Source organism: Tachysurus fulvidraco, chromosome 9 (genome assembly GCF_022655615.1).
Source record: "Tachysurus fulvidraco isolate hzauxx_2018 chromosome 9, HZAU_PFXX_2.0, whole genome shotgun sequence".
NCBI lineage: Eukaryota > Metazoa > Chordata > Actinopteri > Siluriformes > Bagridae > Tachysurus > Tachysurus fulvidraco.
Window position 1 is genome coordinate 17978365 of NC_062526.1, and position 25469 is coordinate 18003833.

At 39.7% G+C, this 25469-nt stretch overlaps 1 pseudogene; it reads right to left on the minus strand.

Moving 5' to 3' along the window:
- LOC113653643 overlaps window positions 1-25469 on the minus strand; it is a 104204-nt pseudogene that overhangs the window by 68582 nt on the left and 10153 nt on the right.

Below are 25469 nucleotides of genomic sequence, written 5' to 3' on the forward strand. Positions count from 1 at the left end.
CACTCCGCATATAGCATGAGAGATGAAGGACCCCATTATAGATAACATCAGGATTTTATAGACAGAATTCAAACAAAGAAGACATGTAAAAGGAAAACATCATCAACCATTGGCTTAGAAGCCTGCTCATCTTCTGACCAAGCTAATCTGTACTTAACAAGGTCCCACGGGAACGATCTGCTGGAAGCTGTTTTAGGAAAACAACTGCAATCTCTAGTCACAATAACTACCAGCCAGGGGAAATACAGAAGCATAGAAGGACAGATTCTTATGAACATCTCTAAAGTGAAAATTTCCACTACAGTGGGCACTTATGTGGTACATAAACAAAATAAGTCACTGAGTGAAGGTGTATCAACATTCTGGGAGCATGGTGGAATTTGTGTTACCGTATGTTAAAGGATATGAGTGTTTTGAGAGGTACTTTAGACAGTTGCCTACAAAAGAAAAGAGTAAGTATAATTCTTCCTGCATGGTTGGCAGGTTTGTTTCCTTGTATATATTTTCCCTTGTTTTAATGGTATTTTATTTTATTTTTGATTAAAGCTCAACTTTTCTCAGTGTACATTTATAGGAAGATATTCTTTGATTATCTGCATTACATTTACACTGATTGTCTGTACCGTATTTAATGTCTACAGTGCTTAGTATCTGTACTTGGAATATTTGTGGTATCCATAATCCTATAAAACGTAGGAAGATACTTTTTTGAGAAAAGGAAATATTGAAATTGCTCTTTTACAAGAGACTCGGTTGAGTGATGTAGAATATTAAGAGGCAGAGGTGCTGTTCTTCTCATTAAACATAACTTCCCATTCAACTCTTCACCCTCCTGATAAGGAATAGACATTCTTTTCTACTTCCTATAATTACTAAACGGGAGGATGTTAATACAGGGCCTGTTTTACAAATAAATGGGCCTGTTCCTAATGTTGTAGCCACTGTTTATCGCCCACCCAGGAGCAATACTAGTTTTTTAAATGATTTTTCTGTATTCTCAACTTTACCGAGTTCTACATAAAATGTTATATTATATTGGACGATTTTAATATACACATGGACAATGTCAACAATACTCTTACTAGGGATATTTTTATCATGCCTCGACAGTTTTTCCAACTCATAGTAAAGGCCATATTCTTGTCCATATTTGTTGTTCTGATGTAACACCTTCCAATTGTCATGCTTTAGATTTGCCCATATCAGATCATAAGTTAATATCATTCAGTGTTAACTTTATGGTTGAAAAAAAACCAACTTGGGTCGTTCCATTTCATTTCACAACATCAAGAACATCGATCTCTCTGCACTTTCTGATGGATTGCACAATTTCTTCAGGAGCAATGCTTTCTCTACTCCAGATGACTTGGCTTCTTATTATTAGGAGGGACTGCACAGTGTACTTGATGCACTTGCACCTTTAACTCACACTGTTTATTTTACTTGTTCTGCACCCTGGTTTACACCAGAACTAAGACAACTTAAAACTTAGGGGCGTCGCTTGGAACGTTTATACATTAAAACCGGACTTAATGTTCATAAATATATGTACACAGATCATATGCTCTCTTACAAGAACGCTCTTTTAACCGCTAAATCCTAATATAATTGGGTTAGGTGAAGGGAATACAAGGTCCTTGTTTAATACAGTAAATAATATCCTATGGCCTCCTGATACCATTCCTTCTCATCTATATTCTAGTGATCTATGTGATAAATTAATGACCTTTTTTAATACTACAATTGTAAATAATAATCAACAATTAACGTCTCAAAATAATGTGGCATCTGATCTGTCATATTTACCTTCCCGTGATTCTCAATTGTCTTTATTTTACAGTTTTGAACTTCCGGCTATTGATGAAATATCAGGTTTTATCAAACAATCTAAGTCCACTTGTCAGTTAGATCCACTTCCCACTCACCTGGTCAAAGCTTCTTTACCTGGTATAATAACTGATGCTGTGATCACTACAAGATTTAAGAAACCTGAAAAATTTTGGAAAAAGTTGTTGCATATCAGGTTCATTCCCATCTCTTAAAAAATAGGCTCTTAACAAATTCCAATCTGGGTTTCAACCTTTGCATAGTACAGAGACTGCTATGGTAAAAGTTGTTAATGATCTTCTGATGTCAGCCCAATTCTGGACTTTTAACTATACTTATTCTACTTGATTTAACGGTGGTCTTTGATACAATTTCTCATCAAGATCTCTTAGATAGATTTCTCTCTGTAGGAATTACCAGCATCCCTCTTAGTTGGTTCAGATATTATCTTTCTGAGTGCACTCAATTTGTTCAGCTTAAAACTTTTAGATCATATGTTTCACTTGTTACAGCTGGTGTCCCTCAAGGCTCTGTTTTGGGCACTGTTTTGTTTATTATTTATTTACTACCCCTTGGTAAGCCAAATTCTACCCTTCTTTCCTCCTCTCTTTTGGGCTGCTTAGAAGAGATTAAATCCTGGTTTTCGTGGAACTTTCACAAGCTGAATAATGACAAAACAGAAGTTCTCCTTGTTGGTACCAAATCTAATTTGTCAAAATCCAACAGTTTCTCACTTTCTGTTGATAACTCTTTAATCTCCCCATCCACTCAGATTAAAACACTGGGAGTGGTCATCGATAGTACTTTATCTTTTGAAAAGCATGTGAACAATATTACTCTGTCTGCTTATCTCCATCTACGGAACATCAGCTGCCTTCGTCCATTTCTCACCCCAAATTCCGCAGCTGTTCTTGTACATGCTCTAGTTACCTTGCGCATTGATTACTGTAACTCTCTTCTCTTTGGGCTACCTAACAAACTCCTTCACAAACTTCAATTAGTCCAGAATTCAGCTGCCTGTATAATTACTAGAACCTCCTCCATTTAGCATATCACTCCAGTTCTTTACCATCTTCACCGGCTCCCTGTTAAATATCGAGTAGAGTATAAGATTTTACTTCTCACTTTTAAAGTTCTTCATAATTCTGCACCACAATATCTCTCTGATTTGCTTCATATTTACAACGGGGGCAGTCGTGGCCTAATGGTTAGAGAGTCTGACTTGTAACACGAAGGTTGTGGGTTCGAGTCTTGGGACGGCCACGACTGAGGTGCCCTTGAGCAAGGCACTGAATCCCCCCAACTGCTCCCCGGGCGCCCACTGGCTGCCCACTGCTCCGGGTGTGTGTTCACGGTGTGTGTGTTCACTGCTGTGTGTGTGCGCACTTTGGATGGGTTAAATACAGAGAACGAATTCTGAGTATGGGTCACCATACTTAGCCGTATGTCACGTCACTATCACTATCACATCCCAAAGCTTACGTCCCTTGTTGTACCTTCTGTGCGTTTAGCCAGTATGGGGTCTAGGGCATTTAGTTGTGCTGCTCCTAATCTCTGGAATTCTTTTCCACAATCTATACAAGAAAGTGTATACATTCCTTTTATAGATTTTAAATCATCTTTTAACACTCACTTGTATAAATTAGCTTTCTCTGATCAATTTTAAACTATTTAATGTCAATAATTGTTGTTTGTTGTATTGTTGTATTGATTTTATCATCACCACTCAACTGTACGGTGTCCTTGCGTGCCCTGAAAGGCGCCTTTAAATAAAATGCATCATTATTATTATTATTATTATTATTATTATTATCCATCCATCCATCCTACCGCTATTATTATTATTATTATTATTATTATTATTATTATTATTATTATTAATGCTATTAATGCTCTAAAGAATGGTAAATCACCAGGGCCTGATAAGGGGATTTCTTTAAGCAGTTTCAGGAGTTGTAGTAGATCCATTGCTTAGTATGTTTGATAAAGAATTACCAAAGAACCTTAGAGAAGCTAATATTTAGCTTTTATTAAAGAAATTTAAGAGTCCTGAGTTATGCGCTTCTTACAGGCCAATTGCATTATTAATGTTGATCAGAAATGTCTTTCTAACATTTTAGCAATGCGCGTGGAAATAATTCTGCCTACAATAATTGGGGCTGATCAAACAGGATTTATACAGGGTAGGGATTCATTTGGTAACGTTAGATGCCTTTTAAATGTTATGTCTATGGAACCTCTGGCAGAAGCAATAAGATCAGCACCTTTACTGGTTATAAAATGAACTTGGCTAAATCTGAAGCTTTCCCTTTAGATACTATTATTTCCAAACTTAATATTGTGCCCTGTTTTCCTTTTAAGTCATCTCCTCTAGGCTTCATCAATTTAGGTATTTTTTATCTCTACATGTATGAATCTAATATTGGTCCTTTATTTGAAAAATACAGAAGGATTTAGAGCAGTGGAATTCCTTGCCAGTGTCTCGGCTGGGTCGAATAGCTCCTTGTTTTCCTTTATATTGAGCAAACGTGAAAATGTAAAATACTTTATCTGCCAAATTCTGAAGGAGGGTTGTTTTTTCAGAATATTAAGCTGTATCAGATAAGTTCTCATCTGAGATACATTGCTGAATGAGTCAGAGACGATTCTTCTTCTTGGCTAAACATTGAATCTTCCTTTAAGAGCTCTTTTTTTTGTTTGGTTTTTTTGTTAAGAACTTTCGGAAAACAAAGAGATATATAACAATCCGATTATAGTTAATACTATGAATGCATGGATATCTGTCTGTAGGTTTGGAGGTCTAAATTTTCGTTTTTTTTATCCCAATATTAAACAACCCTGACTTTATCCCAGGAATTTTGAACAATGGTTTTAAATGATGGTGTAATCTGGGACTTTTTAGGCTTGGCGATATGTTTACAGACAATAGATTAATGTCATTTATGGAGTTTGCTCAGAAGTACCAGTTATTCAAACATGATTTCTTTCATTTACTTCAACTGAGACATTATGTTACTGATAACACAACACTTATTAGGAACTGTGAGATTGAGAGGTTATAATTTTTATCATTAAGAAAAATGAGTAGATTTTATGGTTCTATCCATTCAATAACAGCAGCATCAGCAGGATCAGTGACTGTATTATACAGTTAAAGGCGCCGTGCACAATGTTTCAAAAATGCTTCAGAAAACTGAGTCGACTAACAAACGTGTAGCCAATTAGCAGAAAGTAGTGTGTCCTGTTAATATGCAGCAGAGAGAGTGTTCAGTGTGCATGTCTGACATTAGCCAGCAACGCTACAACCTCTGCCTCTAACTTTACCTCTGCCTCGGGTTCTAGGTGTTGAACGTCGACTTCCACTTGAAACGGAGCTAAACCTTTCATGGTACAACACACAGTACTACAAAAACACATTTGACCTGTATTACCATAGTATTACTCGTCGAGTTCATTTATTGATAAAAATATCCTCTCGGCCAGCTTCCCCAGCAGGTTCCGCCATAATAGTGGGTTACGTAGGTATGTGTGGGGTGGAGCTATCAAAACAGGGGTGACCCCCATTTGGGTTAAAGGCATGTTTGTTTTGGTGATTTCTAATGTCAGCATTGGCTTTCAGAGATCGTGGACCGCGCCTTTAAACAGAAGTAAACAGGATTAAAGTGAGTGACAATGGAGTTAAACAGAGTTACAAGTCAAGAAGCTTTTATTGTCATTTCAACCATATGGCTATCAACCATAGCTGTTGCAGTACACAGTGAAATGAGACAACGTTTCTCCAGGACCATGATGTTACATAAAACAAAGACAGGGCTAAGGACTTAGTAAGTTAGTCCTAGCCACATAAAGTGCAACTGTGCAACCTGGTGCAAACTGTGCAGGACAAGACAAACAAGACAGTGCAGGACAAGACAAACAAGACAGTGCAGGACAAAAAACAGTGCAGACAAAAAGTTACAAGACAATAAACAAAATACAAAAAAGACAATACACAAAAGACAGTAATCAGAAACAGAACTGACCGACCAGTGTAAATACTGTATGTTCAGACAATATAGTGTACAGTAATACTATGAACACAGTTTCTTAGCAGCAGGTCCCTGAGATAAAGTATAGTATTGTGCAAAAACAGCAAACAACTGAAATATTGTACAGTATGTGCAAAACGACTGAAATGTTAGACTGTGTGTGCAAAACAGCATGTAAACAGTTTGATGAATGTAAGAAGCATGTAAACAAGTTGATGGATGTATATTGGAAGTGTGTGTATTTGGTGTAGGTCTTAAACAGTGGTGTTAAAGTTATAAATCCAGTCAGTAAATAATAGATTTAGTGTTTTAGTGATCAGACAGCGAGAGATGTCGCTCTGCAGCACAGTGATGAAGACTCTGATCTTCTTCACATTTTCTCTTCATCTTTCATCAGCAGGTGAGTTCTGTAATGTTTACCGTCTTTACTACATTTATTTACTCTGCTATTTTACTATTTTTTTTCTGCTTCCTGCTTCGCTACGGTTCGGACGCTTTTTCTTGCACTCTGTGCTTTGCACTTTTGCTTTTTCGATTTTATCTTTTGATTTAACTACCAGCAGTTCAGCACTGTGCTCAAACTAAACAATATGGGCACTCACACTAAAACTACAAATTCCTGGAACTATATTGACATTTGGAATATTCAACAACTTGGGGAATTTGTCATAGCGGTCTACCAGTCTGCTATTGCCGGCAGTTTACAATCCTAAATCAGGACAACACAGCTGCCCACACTCGAACAGAAGAGAAAATGCCTTCTTTTGGATCTCAATCCACCTGCTGCTCAAACTGCCACAGACTTCTACAAAAGGATTGCAGTTCTCGAAACAAAGTTACTTGTGGTGCTGCCGACCCTGGCAGAACATACAGCAGAGCTTCCTCGTGGTCCCTCTCAACATAAAGCTGGTGAGTCCTGTAAACCTAATGCTTTTAAACAGGTCATGGTGAGCTCACAGAAACCTAAAGCAATTGAGGACACAAACCGATGGCATAAACAGGGTGTGAAACCCAAAGGTGCTGCATTAGCATCATCTACCCCAGATATGGGTACAACTCGAGTAGCTAATATTGGTATTCCACCACCCCCTGTGCGACTTGAAAATAGATATGAAGCACTAATGAGTTTGGGTGAAGAATCCCCAAATGTAAATGGACACAGATCACATCAGCCAGTAGCTAACAGACACTCAATATCATACAGGCAGCGGTGCTCCACTCAGACAGCAACCGAGCCAAGCACACTGATAGTGGGTGACTCTATTATCAGAAACATTGGAAGCAAGGCTACCCGTACATACTGTTTTCCTCGGGCAACGGTTTCTGTTGTTAACAAGGAACTTTGCAACATTCTGATGAAACATAAGTCTCTCAGTCGGATTGTCATACATGTGGGAAAGAATGATATTTGGAAAGAGCAGTCTGAGCTCCTCATGAAGGATTTCAAATGAACTTTTTGAAACACTTGCAAGACTGAAAGTTCAATCATTCATCAGTGGACCTCTCCCAGCCAGAGGAACAAATATGTTTCCTCGGCTACTAAGTTTAAATTCATGGCTGCAAAAAACCTGCACCATAAGAGGACATAAAATTACATTGACAATTTTAATATCTTCTGGAGTCAAAGGCAACTTTTTAACACAGATGGTATCCACCCAAACAAACTAGGTGCTAGGTTCCTTAAAGACAATATCTTTTTCTTCCTTCTTCATTCATCAGCTGAGTGTGCCAGTCCACTCCTGAACAGCCTAAATGACCATGGTGAATCAACACCCAAGGATGTTTCTGTGGATAACAACCAGGAAAAACAAGATACCACTCCCGAGTATCCAGGAACACCAGAATCACAGCTGATGTCATCACACTCTCTCTCCTTCTCTTCAACATCACCACTTCTGTGCTTTTCAGAGAAAATGGAGAAACTGGTATCTCCTGGAACTAAGCTTTCCCACTCTATTGCTGCGAGTCCCCAAATACCAACCAAGAAACGGTGGGCTCCACAACCACCAAAGCCTCCGAGCCCAGCCTGCCCTCCCCCTCCATCTGAGAGGGCACTCCGACCTCTGCCTCAACGTCAGGGATCACACCAGCCCTCATCTGCAAACAGCACTGATAACTGATATGTGTTGGGTCCCCGCTATGACAGCAGTAACAATCAGAAATGTTTTCAGAACAAGCAGGAGCCCAATGTCCCTTTAGCTTTCCCTATCTCTGTCCTGACATGTGATAGAAAGACGAATGCCCTGTCCAGCCGCACGACAACTCTATCTAATCTACTGCCTATAGACGTCATTCTGAGATGGACACAGGGCCAAAACCAGTTACTGTTAAATTAGCACTTCTGAACATCCGTTCATTAAAGAACAAATCATTTTTAGTTAATGATCTTATCACCACTAACAACCTGGTTAGATGACAGCTGCAGCGCTACAGTCCTCAATGAATCAGCCCCACCCAACTTTACTTTTATAAGTGTCTGTAGAGCTGTTAGAAGAGGTGGAGGAATAGCTGCTTTATTCAAAGATGCCTTTCAATGCAAGCAAGTGTTACTTGGTGATTACCAGTCTTTTGAATATTTGTGTATTGCTCTAAAAGGTACACCACGCATTCTGTTTACAATTATTTATAGGCCTCCCAAATACACCCCAAAGTTTTTTGACGAATTCACAGAATTTTACAATAGGGGACACACTCTTGATCTGCTCATTAGCTCATCAAGGGTCTAAACATTCCATCCACTGTTATCAAGGATGAAGCGCTATCTGACCATTTCTGTGTTTACTTTGATTTATTGATCTGTCCTGCCACTGATGCTAGATCTGTCTATGTCAAAAAAAGGTTCATAAATGAAAACACCAGTGAGGTATTTATGAATGCTATATCAATGTTGCCAAACATATTGGCAGACACTGTTGATGTTCTCCTTGAAAATTTGAACTTAAAAGTTAAAGATGCTATTGATGGTATAGCTCCAGTAAAGGTCAGGATGATCACTGGCAGACGTAAAGCACCTTGGAGAACCACAACAGCGGTACAGAGCATGAAAAGAACATGCAGAAAAGCTGAACGTATGTGGTGGAAAACAAAACTTGAAGTACATTATAGCATCTATAAGGACAGTCTTCGTGCTTTCAATGTAGAACTAGGCACAGCTAGACAGATCTTCTTCTCAAACATTATAAACAACAACATAAATAACACTCGCACTCCTTTTGCTACTGTAGAGGGACTAACAAACCCCTCAAATCAAGTTCCTAGTGAAATGCTCTCTGACAACAAATGCAATGAGTTTGCAACCTTTTTCTCTGAGAAAATCAGTAATATCAGAATGGCAAGCCATACGGCCTCATATTGTAATGTTGTCAGTCAGACCTCATTACAACAAACTCAAAAATTTGTAATTTTCTCAGAATTTGACATAATTGATATAAAAACCCTGGAAGAAACAGTACAACATCTTAAAGCATCAACTTGCAGCCTTGACACCCTCCCCACATCCTTTCTCAAAAAGGTACTTAACTGCTTAGAAACTGACTTCTTAAAAATAGTAAATACCTCTCTGCTCACAGGCACTTTTCCAGAGTCCCTAAAAACGGCAGTTGTTAAGCCTCTCCTAAAAAAGAGTAACCTAGACAAAACCATGCTTAGCAACTACAGACCAATCTCTAATCTTCCTTTTATAGGCAAGATCATTGAAAAGGTTGTTTTCAGTCAGCTGAACAAATTCTTAAACTCAAATGGCTATCTGGACAATTTTCAATCTGGTTTCTGCCAGCATCACAGCACAGAGACAGTGCTCATAAAGATAATAAATGATATTGGCTTAAACTCTGATTCAGGTAAAATATCAGTGCTGGTGCTACTAGATCTTAGTGCTGCCTTTGACACGGTAGATCACACCATACTCTTACATAGACTGGAAAACTGGGTAGGGCTTTCTGGGATGGTCCTCAAATGGTTTAATTCATACCTAATGGGAAAGGTTACTATGTGAACATAGGTAACCATGAATCTGAGTGGACATCCATGACATGTGGAGTCCCACAGGGCTAAATTTTTGCACCGCTTATCTTTAATTTGCTCCCAATTGGTCAAATAATGAAAAAGAACCAAATTGCTTACCATAGCTATGCAGATGACACCCAGATATACTTAGCCCTGTCCCCTAATGACTACAGCCCCATTGACTCTCTATGTAAGTGCATTGATGAAATTAACAGTTGGATGCGTCAAAACTTCCTCCAGTTAAACAAAGACACAATCGAAGTCATTGTATTCGGAAATAAAGATGAAACTCTCAAGGTTAACACACACCTTGACTGTAGGGGTCTAAAGACACAAAATAAAGTCAGAAATCTTGGTGTAATTTTAGAGTCTGACCTTAATTTCAGTAGTCATGTGAAAGCGATAAGGAAATCAGCTTACTACCATCTCAGAAATATAGCCAGAATTAGATGTTTTGTCTCAAGACAGGACTTAGAGAAACTTGTTCATGCTTTCATCACCAGCAGGGTAGATTATTGCAACGGACTCCTTACTGGGATCCCCAAAAAGACCATTAGACTGCTGCAGCTCATACAGAACGCTGCTGCCAGAATTCTGACCAGAACCAAAAATCTGAGCACATCAGTCCAGTCCTCAGGTCCTTACACTGGCTTCCAGTTACATTTAGAATAGATTTTAAAGTATTGTTACTCGTTTATAAATCACTTCATGGCTTAGGACTGAAATACATTACAGATATGCTAATTGAATATAAACCAAGCAGACTACTCAGATCATTAGGGTCAGGTCAGTTAGAGATACCAAGGGTTCACTCAAAACAAGGTGCGTCAGCATTTAGTTATTACGCCACCTATAGCTGGAATCAGCTTCCAGAAGAGATCAGATGTGCTTCAACAGTAGACACTTTTAAATCAAGATTAAAAACACATCTGTTTAACTCTGCATTTACTGAATGAGCACTGTGCTGCTTCACACTGACTGTGCTTTTTATCCAAATCACTTTTACTCCTGTTTTATTGTTTAACATATTTTAAACTGGTTTTATTAAAATCACATTTATTTTCTTTAATTGTTCTTTGTTTTTATTATGATTTTATCATGTTCCTTATTTTTTCATATATACTTTTTTTTCCTCTCTTATAAATTGTTTTCTAATTTCTATGTAAAGCACTTTGAATGACCTCTGTGTATGAAATGTGCTATACAAATAAACTTGCCTTGCCTAATAATAAAGTTTAATGATAAAGCTGTAATAAGGGCAAATCTGACAAAGTTACACATAAATAATACAGTTAATAAATAAGTAAATCTCTCACCAAGTAATACAGAAATACACACTTTATTATTATTATTATTATTATTATTATTATTATTATTATTATTATTATTATTATTATTATGTCCGCAGTTATGCAGTATTTCTACACTGCAGTTACACCTGGAATAAATTTCCCAGAATTCACCACTGTTGGTCAGGTGGATGGAGGACAGATCGACTACTATGACAATAACATCATGAAAATGATCCCAAAGACGGAGTGGATACAGAAGGTGACTGCTGATGATCCTGATTACTGGAACAGAGAGACACAGATTTATCAGGGTACTAAGGAGAGCTTAAAAGTCAGTGTGGATGCACTTTAATCAGACTACACACACACACACACTCACTGTCAGGATCCAGCCCGCACTTTGGCCACATGCTTTTGTTTATGTTCTGTCACGTGTCTGCCCCGCCCTTCTCTCGTCCTATTGCAGCGCTGAATCCTCGTCTTACGTAGTCTGATGTTGTCGTATGTCGTCATGTGTCCTAGTCCGTGTCCCTGTTTTATGTTTTTAGTTATTAAACCTGTTTATTTTTCTGCTATCCTGCATTTTGGACTGTTTTTATCCGCGCGTTGCTAACAGAAGAAATCCACCTCTCCAAGACCCAGCAGGATAGCGTCAGCCTGGACCGGCTTTCTGTGGGAGTATATATACTGTGGGGAGAACACGTATTTGATACACTCCCGATTTTGCAGGTTTGCCCACTTACAAAGCATGTAGAAATCTAATTTATATCATAGGTACTCTTCAACTGTGAGAGACAGAATCTAAACAAAAATCCAGAAAATCACATTGTATGTTTTTTAAATAATTAATTTGCATTTTATTGCATGACATAAGTATTTGATCACCTACTAACCAGTAAGAATTCCGGCTGTTACAGACCTGTTAGTTTTTCTTTAAGAAGCCGTCCTGTTCTTTACTCATTACCTGTATTAACTGCACCTGTTTAAACTCGTTACCTGTATAAAAGACACCTGTCCACACACACACTCAAACAGACCCCAACCTCTCCACAATGGCCAAGACCAGAGAGATGTGTAAGGACATCAGGGATAAAATTGTAGACCTGCACAAGACTGGGATGGGCTACAGGACAATAGGGGAAGGTTCATGAGGAAGGTGAGGGATCAGCCCAGAACTACACAGCAGGACCTGGTCAATGACCTAAAGAGAGCTGGACCACAGACTCAAAGTAAACCATAGTGATGGCAAAGTGAAGCTTTCTTGAAGCAGTGAAGCTTTCAACCCGATTGTATCGGAAGAAGGTTCAATACTCGAAGCTTTTCAAATCATAGCTCGATGAGGACCTCTGCTGGTGAAAGCGCTATCACAGAATGTTCCACAATCAAATGATTGACAAATTAAGGAAAGATTAATAAATAAATGAATCAATATATTAAATACATGTCCAAAGCATGTTCCATTGCATACACATGGTAACTCCAAACAAAAATGTAATAAAGATAACTTTTTGTATGGTGAATTTGGACATTTTGACTGCAGACACACTTTTACACGATTATAAATCTGTACTGTAGGCTAGATAGATGCTTTATGCTTAATAATTATGTTTTATTAAACAATCAGCAATCAGGTGTCCACCTGTTCAGCATGACTATATAGTGTCCACCTGTTCAGCATGACTATATAGTGTCCACCTGTTCAGCATGACTATATAGTGTCCACCTGTTCAGCATGACTATATAGTGTCCACCTGTTCAGCATGACTATATAGACACACAGTCTTATTTGTAAGTGTGAACTCGTGAAATAGACATTGTAAGTGTTCTTGAATGAGTGACATGGATGATGTATTATTAATATTATAGGCCAGCTGCTGGGAGCAAATCAAACACTGGACCTAAAAACAGATTAAGGATAGACCTTGTCTCAAAAGTATAAAGTGTGAACCATTTAAAAATCATTATTGGTATTAAGCGGTGCACAAAAGACTTTTCTTGCATTCCTATATTTTTCTATACTATCCAATAAATATAAATTTGACAAAATATACGATATTAAATATTACACTGAATCGTATAATTGCCCAATGAAGATTGAAGTTATAAATATAGGCTTCACAATAAAACCATATATATCCACCTTATTGGGCGAAATCAAATGAAAGTGTTCCCACATTTCAGAAAACGATCTTTTTGTAACAGGCTCCACTGACAACTCGCAACAATAAGCTCTCCTAAACTGGCTATACAGTAATAGATTCTATGTAATACTCCAATACAACACACGAGGGCGCGCCGCGTGTCACGCACAATTTTAAACCTTTGAATCAGATAATGAAGCGGTCACGTGGGTGTGTGTGAAACGAAGCTTCGGACGTCACTGGTCACGTGATTTTGCCAGAACGAATCAAGCTTCAATGAAAATTGGTTAATTTTTTGACATCACTAGAAAACCATTAGTAACACACTACACCTGCAGCGCATGAAAAGTCCTGCAAGATCTTTGCCAACAACCTCCTTCCCTCAGTAAGAGCATTGAAGATGGGTCGTGGCTGGGTCTTCCAGCATGACAACGACCCGAAACACACAGCCAGTGCAACTAAGGAGTGGCTCCGTAAGAAGCATCTCAAGGTCCTGGAGTGTTCTTGCCAATCTCCAGATCTGAACCCAAGAGAAAATCTTTGGAGGGAGCTGAAAGGCCGTATTGCCCAGCGACAGCCCCAAAACCTGTATGGAGGAGAGGGCCAAAATCCCTGCTGTAGTGTGTGCAAACCTGGTTAAGAACTACAGGAAATGTATGAACTCTGTAATTGTAAACAAAGGTTTCTGTACCAAATATTAAGTTCTGCTGTATGTATGACATACCATGCAACAAAATGCAAATTACAGTGATGCCTCGAGATACGAGTTTAATTCATTCCGTGTCCTTGCTCGTATTTCAAATTGCTCGTATCTCAAAGCAATTTTCCCCATTTAAAGTAATTGTATAAAAACATACAACAATAAAAGAGAATGTTAAAAAAAAACTGGTTTTACTTTACAGAAGATGCGCACGGAGGTTTAGGGAGGAGTACTAGCTAGTACTAGGACTCTAGCGCTTTGCTGCTGCCGCGATCTAAACTCCCTCCTCCAAACCTGACTCCACCATGCCTTGTACTAGTTTACGTAATAAATCTCCACATATTTTTCTCACTCTCTCCCTCTTTCTCTAATATTATTTAATTATTTATTTATCCATTCATTCATTTATTACTGTCCAAAAACGTGTAAGCGAGCATCTAATAATAATATGCATGATTAGTGGTTCTGTTATACGGGGGGTTTATTCTATTTTCTAGTCGCTGCTCCCCGCGCTCTGGCCATGCATGCGCATGGACGGGCACGTGGATTTTTGTCCAGAACAGAACCATACCGCCAACACTAACTGTATGCATATCATCTAATAAATTCTCTTTTGACAAAGTGGTCCTGACAGAACTGAAATTCTCTTAACTTAACTTCATTGCTACAATTTCTGTTTTCTTTACATTAATTTTGCTTAATTTTCTTCATCGCTTTTCTCTTCACTTGTTTTTGCTTTTTTTGTCACTCTTTCCTCACTAAAATCTGCCGGTCATTTTAATAAAAACCTGTCCGGTCAGCATATCAGATGTGGTGTCGTCGCACAAGTAAATTTTTTTTAAAGGATCCAACGCTCAAAACGGATCCGAAAATTACAGATCCGCAGATGGTCGGCACCTCACGCAGCCCCTTTGCGACTCTCCATAAGAAATTAATGACTTCTGTTTTATCGACAGTCGTTTGTCGTGTGCAGTGGAAAGGCGGCTTTAACCGAATGAGATGCGGGAAGCTGAGGCGGGGGAAACAGCACACGTGGTTGTTGGGGATCTTTGTTTCGGCGGCGGTTCTGATGCTCGTATCTCAAAAAATTTGCTCGTATATCAAGACAAAAATTTGGCCAAATCACAGCTCGTATCTCAAAAAATTCGTATCTCGAGGCATCACTGCAATTTTTTAGAAATCATACAATGTGATTTTCTGGATTTTTGTCACTGACAGTTGAAGAGTACCTATGATAAAAATTACAGAATCTACATGCTTTGTAAGTGGGCAAACCTGCAAAATCGGCAGTGTATCAAATGCTTGTTCTCCCCACTGTACATCATATAATTTGGGGTATAAATTTCAGCTCCCATGTGACAGATACTATGGTCAATATTTGACATGCAGTTGCTAAGGAGAACTATGAAGTGGACCTAAAGTGGTTACCTTGGTGATGAGGTCGGAGTGGCGGATGATGGCTCTGGCAAAGAAGCGGTAGTCGGTGACCTCAGTGCCCTCCTCAACACGGGCAGCACCCAGGTACAGGTGCATCTTGTGGTCAGCGCAGGGCACGGCCATCAGGGCAGCGGACATTCAGCATTACACTCAGTGAGTTTCTGTGTCTGTGACTGGAAGGCTGACAGATTTACACCCCGGCTGAGACAGACAGAGAGATATCGGGTACTGAAGGTCCCTCTGGATAAAAGCATCTGTCTACTGAGGACACCATGTAATAAACAATTAGTGACAGATAAATGATACCATTAAGTGAAAACTTGACACTAAAGACAGACACAAAATAAATGAACTCACTTTGGACTCACTTTTGAAGCTATCCCTCAGTCGACTAGTGCGGGATCGGATCAGTGACTTTAAAGAAATGATCAAAAGATGAATAAAGAACACAGTTTGAAAGCAGATTATTTAATGTTGTATTTATTTACTCGTCTTGATAAATTAGTTTCACAACTGTTAACTTCTATACATTCTGACAACTCTATTAGTTTAAAATTCAGCCAAAGATTTTTTTATTAATATTAAAATTATATATATATAATTTTTTTTTTTGTCTTAAACGTCTATATTCAGCAGCATGTAAATAACAGTAAATTATTTTCCAAAGGAATCAGATAGGATCATTCAAACAGCTTTCTTTATTAATTAGTTATATTATATTACACATCTGTTTAACACATCAGGCAACACAGACTTTTTAAACTAAAGCTAAAGATCGTATTTGAACAGAAACATCATTACTACACACGAGTGCGGTGTGTGTGTGTGTGTGTGTGTGTGTGTGTGTGTGTGTGTGTGTGTGTGTGTGTGTGTGTGTGTGGAGGTGGGAGGATGTTACCTGTTGGGGTGAGATGAAGGGAGCATGAACTGAAAGTGCACAGCACACGTGCCATCATTCAACTGGTGATGCTGCAGACTGTTCAGCTCATAGGTGTAAGAAATGACAGAAATTGCACCCAAATTCCACTCCAAGGTACACATCTAAAAGAGCTCATTCCTAAGAAGTATCATAAGGTAATACATTTAGGACTCTAAATAATAAAACTTGATAAACTTGATTCAATTATAAATATGGGAATGGCAGCAGGACATTAAGGATCACCACGAACAAAGGGTCTACGTAACTGCGATTACCATTTTCTACACATTTTTTATTTCTTACATAGGCTATGTAACCCCTCCTCACAGACACCTACGTACAACTACGTACACACACACACACACAAAATAAATATAATGCAGCTAATCACAAGTGCACACTACACATTGTACATAACTTTATACAATCTGTTAGAAACATAAACCTGCTATAAAATGCTACACTACATGATCTCAGATAACCTTCGGTACAGATACATATGAATAACACACTGACTAGAAAAATGAAAAGGTGTGTGTACCTCTAAAGCAGCCATACACACCACACGGTCAACGTGGTAGAAGAAACTGGGCAAAACATCAAAGATTGACGTCTCAGACAGGATGAGTTTCTGTGGACACACACACACACACACACACACACACACGCGTCAGCTTACTCTCAGCGTTCTATTGGAAATCAATTACTATAAACTATAACCACTGTACACACACAGGCAATGTAATATCAGGACATCTTTCTATCCATCTACAGTGAGATGAAATTCAGAGTCACTAACATTATTGTATATACAGAACAAACCCTGTATTTCTACTGTAACTCTGTTATATAACCTAAAGCCCACAGTACAGAGACAGAGAAAGGCCAAGTCTCACCTCTGCACGAGCTGCACCATGCTCTGAGTGTTCATGAAGAAAACCTCACGGTCTGCTTTCTTCTGTAGCATGGCTGCGTGACTGTCCAGGATATTCGCAATCTAAAGCAAAACAAACTTCCATCTAGGTGCCAGATACTTTTAAAATGATTAACTGAAACCTTCACAATGTACTTCATAGACAGAAGTTATAGACACTGTATGCACTAGATACACTGCATTTATTTATTTAAGGTCAGAGTAAACCCAAAGACCATCCAGACTTCATCATGTGCAAGGGGACAATTCATGTTCTCATCCAGTGGGAGGAAACTTGTGGAAACCAGTGTGATCAATACATCTGTACTCACCCTCTGGCTGGGGAACTGACCGAGAACAGAGGTGATGTTGCTGGCGTACTGGGCCATAATCTTGCGGATGACTTTCTCCACCGTGACAGGGATACGACCCGAGACGCTGGTCATGATGTCCTGCAGCTCCAGCAGTGGGAGTGAAGGGTCACGTAGAGTCCGCATCAGAGAGTCCACCCACTTATTCAGCTGAACACATGCAAAGTGAGGAGATAGAAATGTTCAGAAGCACAACACACAAATCAAGATGTGTACATTTACATGCCACTCTGATGAGGATGCTAATAAACCTCGTTTGTGAATAATTCTCTTCTTCTTCGGCTTTTCCCTTCAGGGGTCGCACAGCGAATCATCTCTCTCTACCTAATCCTATCTTCTGCATCCTCAACACTTGTAATACTAGCTTCATATCCACATTAATTACATCCATATACTGTACCTCCTCGTTGGCCTTCCTCTTTGCCTCCTGCCTAACAGCTCCATGTCCAACATTCTCCTACCCATATACTCACTGCCCTCCTCTGAACATGTCCAAACCATCTTAATCTGGTCTCCCTAACTTTGTCTCCCAAACGTCCAACATGAGCTGTCCCTCTGATGTACTCGTTCCTAATCCTGTCCAACCTGTCACTCCCAAAGAGAACCTCAACATCTTCAGCTCAGCTACCTCTAGCTCTGACTCCTGTCTCTTCTTCAGTGACACTGTCTCTAAACCATGGCCGGTCTCACCTCTGTCCTGTACACCTTCCCCTTGATTCTCGCTGATATTTTCCTATCACACAGAACTCCTGACACCTTTCTCCACCCATTCCAACCTGCCTTCACTCGCTTCTTTACTTCTTTCCCACTCTCTCCATTACTCTGGACTGTTGACCCAAGTACTTAAACTTCTGTACCTTCTTCATCTCTTCACCCTGTAACCTTACTGTTCCACTTCCCTCCCTTTCATTCACACACATGTACTCAGTCTTACTACGAATGACTTTCATTCCTCTTCTCTCCAGCGCAAACCTCCACCTCTCCAGGTTTTCCTCCACCTGCTCCCTCCTCTCACTACAGATCACAATGTCATCTGCAAACATCATCGTCCAAGGAGACTCCTGTCTGACCTCCTCTGACAACTGGTCCATCAGTATAGCAAACAGGAAGGGGCTCAGAGCCGATCCCTGATGCCGTCCCACCTCCACTTTGAACTTCTCTGTCTGTCCTACAGCACACCTCACCACTGTCCTGCTCCTCTCATACATGTCCTGCACCACTCTGACATACTTCTCTGCTACTCCTGACTTCCTCATACAGTACCACAGCTCTTCTCTTGGCACCCTGTCCTTCTCCAAGTCTACAAACACACAGTGCAACTCCCTCTGACCATCCCTATACTTCTCTATCAACATTCTCAGAGCAAAAATTACATCTGTTGTGCTCTTTCTGGGCATGAAGCCATACTGCTGATCACAAATTTCCACCACCTTCCTTAACCTAGCTTCCACTACTCTTTCCCACAGCTTCATTGTATGGCTCATCAACTTTATCCCCCTATAGTTGCAACTCTCCATGTCACCCTTATTCTTAAAGATCGGCACTAACACACTCCTCCTCCATTCCTCAGGCATCCTCTCACTCTCTAAAACCCTGTTGAACAAACTAGTTAAAAATTCCACTGCCGCCTCTCATAGACACTTCCAGACCTCTACCGGGATGTCGTCAGGACCAACTGCCTTTCCACATTTCATCCTCTTCAAAGCCTTCCTGACTTCATCCTTTCTAATCTTATCTACTTCCTGTTCCACAGAGTTCACCCCTTCTACTCTTTTTTCCCTCTCATTTTCCTCATTCATCAGCTCCTCAAAGTATTCCTTCCATCACCTCTGTACACTCTCCTCACTTGTGAGCACCCTTCCATCTCTATCCTTAATAATTCTAACTTGCTGCACATCCTTCCCATCTCGATCCCTCTGCCTAGCTAACCGGTACAAGTCCTTCTCTCCTTCTCTAGTGTCTAACCTAGTGTACAACTCGTCATATACCATCTGCTTGGCCTTAGACACCTTCCTCTTCAGTCCTGTCCACATCCCACTTCTTCTTGGCTAATCTCTTCCTCTGGATATTATCCCGAACTTCCTCATTCCACCACCAAGTCTCCTTATCTCCTTTCCTCCTTCCAGATGACACACCCAGCACCTTTCTCCCTGTCTCCCTGATCACTTCTGCTGTAGTTTCCCAGTCATCTGGCAGCACTACCTGACCACCCAGAGCCTTGTAGTGAGATAATCTGGAAGGAAGAAAAGATTAGGATGCAGAGTGAAATTGTACACCTTAAAACAACAACCACATGCTTAGTTCATCTGTGGAAACATTGTTTAAAGATTTAGAGGAAGCCAAGTCTGCTTGTCAATTCCTTTTAAAAAATGGCAAAACTGAAATTAGCACCAGTAAGACATCTGTATGTGGTATGTGGAGTAATCAAGTTCCTGACATGTTAGATAGTGATGAGAACTCAGAAAGAGATTCTCAGTCAGTCAGGAGTCAATACTCTGACTGTACAGTTAAGTTCCCCATGGCTCCAGTTCACTTGACTACAACTATGCATGCTAGTGAAAGAGCGGAGGAACCAATGACCACTACTATGGTCAGTGGGTTTAAACCCAATGACCTAGAAGCGGTGATTACAAGTATTGGTAAATTTGATCCTGCCAAACAAGATCCATTAGACTTTCTAAAGGTTTTCGAGCTATATGCTGACATTTACAAATTCACAGATGGTGATGCGTGTGTGTTGTTAACTGTGTGTTTGCCTGACACTTTGTCTGGAGCATTAAATGAGAAAGTCAAAACTAGAACTGCCAATAAGTTAGAGAGGAAGCAGGCACTGCTTGAAGTCCTAGGTGTGATGTCCATTAACTGGGATAAGATATCTGATGTGCAAATGAGGAAAGGAGAGCACCCAGTAGCATTTTCAGAGCGATTATTGGAGACATTTAAAACTTTCAGTGGCAATCCTGATATCACACCGAATGAAGAGGATGTCATAATGAGAGTTTTAAATCTGCTTTGATTAACAAAGTTCTGCTGTGTCGATGTTTGTAACCCATCTTTCTGATTATAATGACATCATTGCTAAAATGACACAGTTTGTCAACAACAATGCTAACTCAAAGAGGTCCCATCCTGTATCCGCAGTAGGTGTTAAAAATCTCAATAAGAATAGAGCCAGCAATGTTTCCTGGAAAAAAAGAGACCTACACTACTGGAGATAGAAAGGAAAGACTACCCCCTCATAACCCTGATAACCCATTGGTGTGTTATTCATGTGGCAAAGAGGGACATATTTCAAGGGAATGCAAATTTTCCCTTAAGAGATCAGGCCCCAAAACGGATTTAAACCAGTTACAGGCTACAGTAAACAGACTGAGAAAGGAGCTCAAAAATCTGTGTAACTCCTTGCCTGTTATTTTTCACCAAACTACACAACAAATTTGGCAAAGTCAGAAAAACAAAATGCATTCTGGTCAGAATGTGTACCATCACAAATTTGAAAGTAGTGATGACGTTGTGGTAAAGAATGACCAAAATGAGGGCCCATGGTCTGCTCAATGGGAGAGACCATGCAGAGATTCACATCACAAAACTAAAAACCGTCAACCTGGTAAGAGATCATTCCACATAGGTCAATTAATATCATAAAAAACTGATGGCAGTCATCAGGGCCATGTAAATAGGAAGGTGATTTATGTTGTATGTGTTTGTAATGTTTTTGGTGTGCTGTGTTTAAAGGGGGGGGGGTATAAATTCATTATGTTTTCAAGTGTTTTTCAGGTCAAAAAGAAATAGATGTGGGGGATGGACTAGGAAGGCAGCTATCGTGACAGAAGTGCCCAACGCTGTCCTAAAGTGCTTATCTACAATGGATCCAGGTTTTGGTCTTGGTGAGACTTACAGCATGATCTCCAGACCCAGATGAACAGTGTAACAGGAATGTATAAGGTCTTCTTGACAACAGCGTTCCTGAGGTATCACAGTGATGTTGCAACCAGTTCATCACCTCCTCAGAGAACATCTTCAAGTAAATAATCTCAAGGATTGGAAAGGATTTGAAGAATTGTTTTAAAGGATTCTAAGCATTTACAATTTGGGAAGAATGTATTAAAGAATGGACTTTAAGGACTTTTAAGTTTATCACACAGTTACCATTGCAAGTTTGAAAAACAACCATTATGTGTGGCACCCCACACTAATTATGAGGCTTGTGAAATCGATCTAACACATGTCCACAATAATTTTACAAGAGTAATAGTTTCGCACAGGAAAACGTCACCACAACTCATGATCACTTTTCTATCTTTGTTAATGATAAACACATGATAACATTTTGTCCAATTAAGGTTACTTTACTTTGTATGATTCCAGAGGCAGCTTGGTTCATAGGAAAATATTACTTTCCATATGTTAATTCCACACTCTACAGACAATGTCATTGAATCCAGCAGACAATTAGTCTTTGAGGAATATGTACCAGAATTTGATTTTGATTTACCAAAATATATAATATGTTATTATATAATATGTTAATGTCATTATGTCATAATGTAGAGAAAAGACGACCATATTGTTAAAGCTCAACAAGGTCTTGTGGGAAAAGATAATGTCTTGACTAAACAAATGCATGGTGGTGATTTGGTTATTGCCTATTCTGATCTGATTTGGGATATAACTTTCAAAACTGCTGTTGTTGTATGCATCTTTCTCATTCTTTGTCAATGCATTATGTTATGCTGTATGTGTACCATATTGAGACGGCAAATTGCAGATAATTCAATGATCAATGTGGGACGTTGCCGTTGGCTGTGATGGTTTCTGAATGTCTCTGCTCCAAACCCAAGTAATATTTTACATATAACCAAATTTTAAGAAGAAAACCAATGATATGTTTGCCTTATGGAATGGAGCTAAAACCAGTGTGCGTGAGGTGAAGTTCCGATGACGGGTAAGATTCTCTGAGGGCCGAAGGGGAACGACCTAAGGCAGGGCTTCGCCGACACTGGGCACCGGCCCAAAAAAAATGGGAGGTGTGATCTGTATTAAGGAAGTGATGTGATGCTTGAGGGCCAAAAGCATCAAAGGGGGGACTGTAAGAAATGACAGAAATTGCACCCAAATTCCACTCCAAGGTACACATCTAAAAAGAGCTCATTCCTAAGAAGTATCATAAGGTAATACGTTTAGGACTCTAAATGTATAAATGTGATTCAATTATAAATATGGGGACGGCGGCAGGACATTAGGGATCACCACGAACAAAGGGTCTACGTGACCGCGATTACCATTTAAAGTGACCACTTGGGCGCTAGCAGTTGTAACAATACCAAGACAAGGTGTACGTGACCATGATTAACATTTAAAGACATCAGCTAGACAACAAGGTGTAGCCCAGCCATTTGGGAGACATTCCATTCTTACCCTCAATACACATTCAAAGCGAAACTTCATTTAAATTACCAAAAGGGAAAACTGTATATAAGGTTTGAGCAGAATTTGCTCTGGGTTCGTGTTCTTTCTGACCCCGACGAGCCCAAAGTACGCCATGTATTTTGTCACTGCTATGCTGGAATAAACTTCTTGTTCTTTATTAAGATCTTCATTAAGATCGTCTTATTTTTACACAACGCATTTTTTTTCTTACAGACTGCCTCAACTTCTGTCTAAATTCCTCACAACATTCCTCCTTTTTCAGCTTCCACCACTTAGTTTTCTTCTCTCTCTTTGAACTCTTCTTCTTACAGACCATCAGAGTCATCCTACACACCACCATCCTATGCTGTCTGGCTACACTCTCTCCCACTACCACTTTACAGTCACTAATCTCTTTCAGATTGCCTCTTCTACATAGGATGTAGTCTACCTGTGTTCTCCTACCTCCACTCTTGTAAGTCACTCTATGTTCCTCCCTCTTCTAAAAATAAGTGTTAACCACAGCCATGTCCATCCTCTTAGCAAAGTCCACTACCATCTGTCCTTCAAGGTTCCTTTCCTTAACTCCAAACTTGCCCATCACCTCCCCATCACCTGTGTTCCCCTCACCAACATGTCCATTAAAATCCGCTCCTATCACCACTCTCTCACCCGTGGGAATACTCTCCATCACCTCATCTAATTCACTCCAGAATCTCTCTTTCTCCTCTAACTCACAACCTACCTGTGGGGCATAACCACTAACATTATGAATAATTCATGGAGAAAAAAGAAAAGGAACTGGCTGAAGATGCATCCAAATATAAAAGCTATTAGTCTTGCTGGTGCTATGCTAATATCAGTAAACTCTGTGTGTGTGTGTGTGTGTGTCTCACTCTGTTACTGAAATAGGGCTCAGAGAGACAGTATCCATCCATGACGTTCATCAGGTTCTCCAGCACGCTATGGAAGACCTGGTGCAGTTTCTCCCCCACTGTGGGCAGCGGCTCCTGTGCAGGTAACGGCTGAGTGTTCAGCTGCACCTACAGAAACACGTTATATGTACAACAGCTCAGTGCTTTAGGATACAGATATAAAGGAGTTTTAGTTGATAAAAAAGGAGCTGTGATTATAGTACAGGCTGAATAATGCTCAGGTCATCCAGGTCGATATGAGCCACTACACAGCAGGGCTCTAACACGGCTCCGGGTCTCTTTACAAAGTGAACACAGCCTGATTCCTGCACCGTCAGTGTCATCAACATCTTCATCACCTACACAACATTATGTAATAAAAAAATAAAAATACAACACCATTTATTTACAAGAACATGAAGACAACAAACATAATATATGAGAATATAAAAAAATGACCTCGATTTCAGCGTACGGATATCCTGCAGTGACGTGTCCTCCGTCCTCCACAAGGTACTGCAGCAGTTTACCAGCGGAGGGGGAACGCAGCACCGTGGGGTCTCGCTTCTTCTCAAACACACGTCTTATTGCCCACCGTGATCCGGTATCTGCAGAGAAATTAAACATATTAAACTCTTATAAATCCTAAACTAGGTTCACTTGTCCTGAGTGTTGGATTATTATATAGATTATCACAGTGAAACAGTGTACAGGAAATTAATTAAATTATTTACTTTAATTAAATTATGAGAAACAGGAAGTGTAAAACCTGTCAACTTCCTCCTTCATGTAGGTGGTGTAGCTGCTGCCACTGTAGGACAGAAGCAGGCCACCATCACTCAGCCTGTGGACATCAATCTCTATGTCCGAGTCGTTCATTATAATCACATAGGTGGTGGGAGACTGACGGGCCACCTACAACACACACATATACACATACAGACACAGAAAGATTATTAGAATATTGATCTGAATGACATATAACACATGAAAGAAACCATTTATTAGGATTTATAATCGCTCACTGAGAGCTGTGGCCTAATTACAAAAAAAGACATGAGTTATTGATACAGCATTCATAAAATATGTTATTAAACAGTGACCTTTCTAATCTCATTACCTTCAGGCAGTATTTGATTCCCTCGTAGATCAGATCCACCTCCACAGTGTTCACCAGACTAGCAGCAGGTAACACCTGACCTCTACATTTATTATGTGGAAAAATATAATGTGTTTTTCTTCATTAAAAACCTGATCTGATGATGGATAAGTTCAGGTCATGAGTTATCAGCTCACCTCTCGAGAGAGTGTAGAAAGTCAGACATGCTTTTCCTGAAACTGGCATCAGCTACATGTAGAGCTCCACACACCACCCCCAGCATGGTGTCTGGCCTCTCTGCCTGTAAAGAACACACACAAATGTGTATTTAAGTAGAAATCAGGTGCGTATGCAGGCTGTGTGTGACCCCATTAACCAGACCTCATGCCTGCAGTTACTGGTCCAGTCAGACTC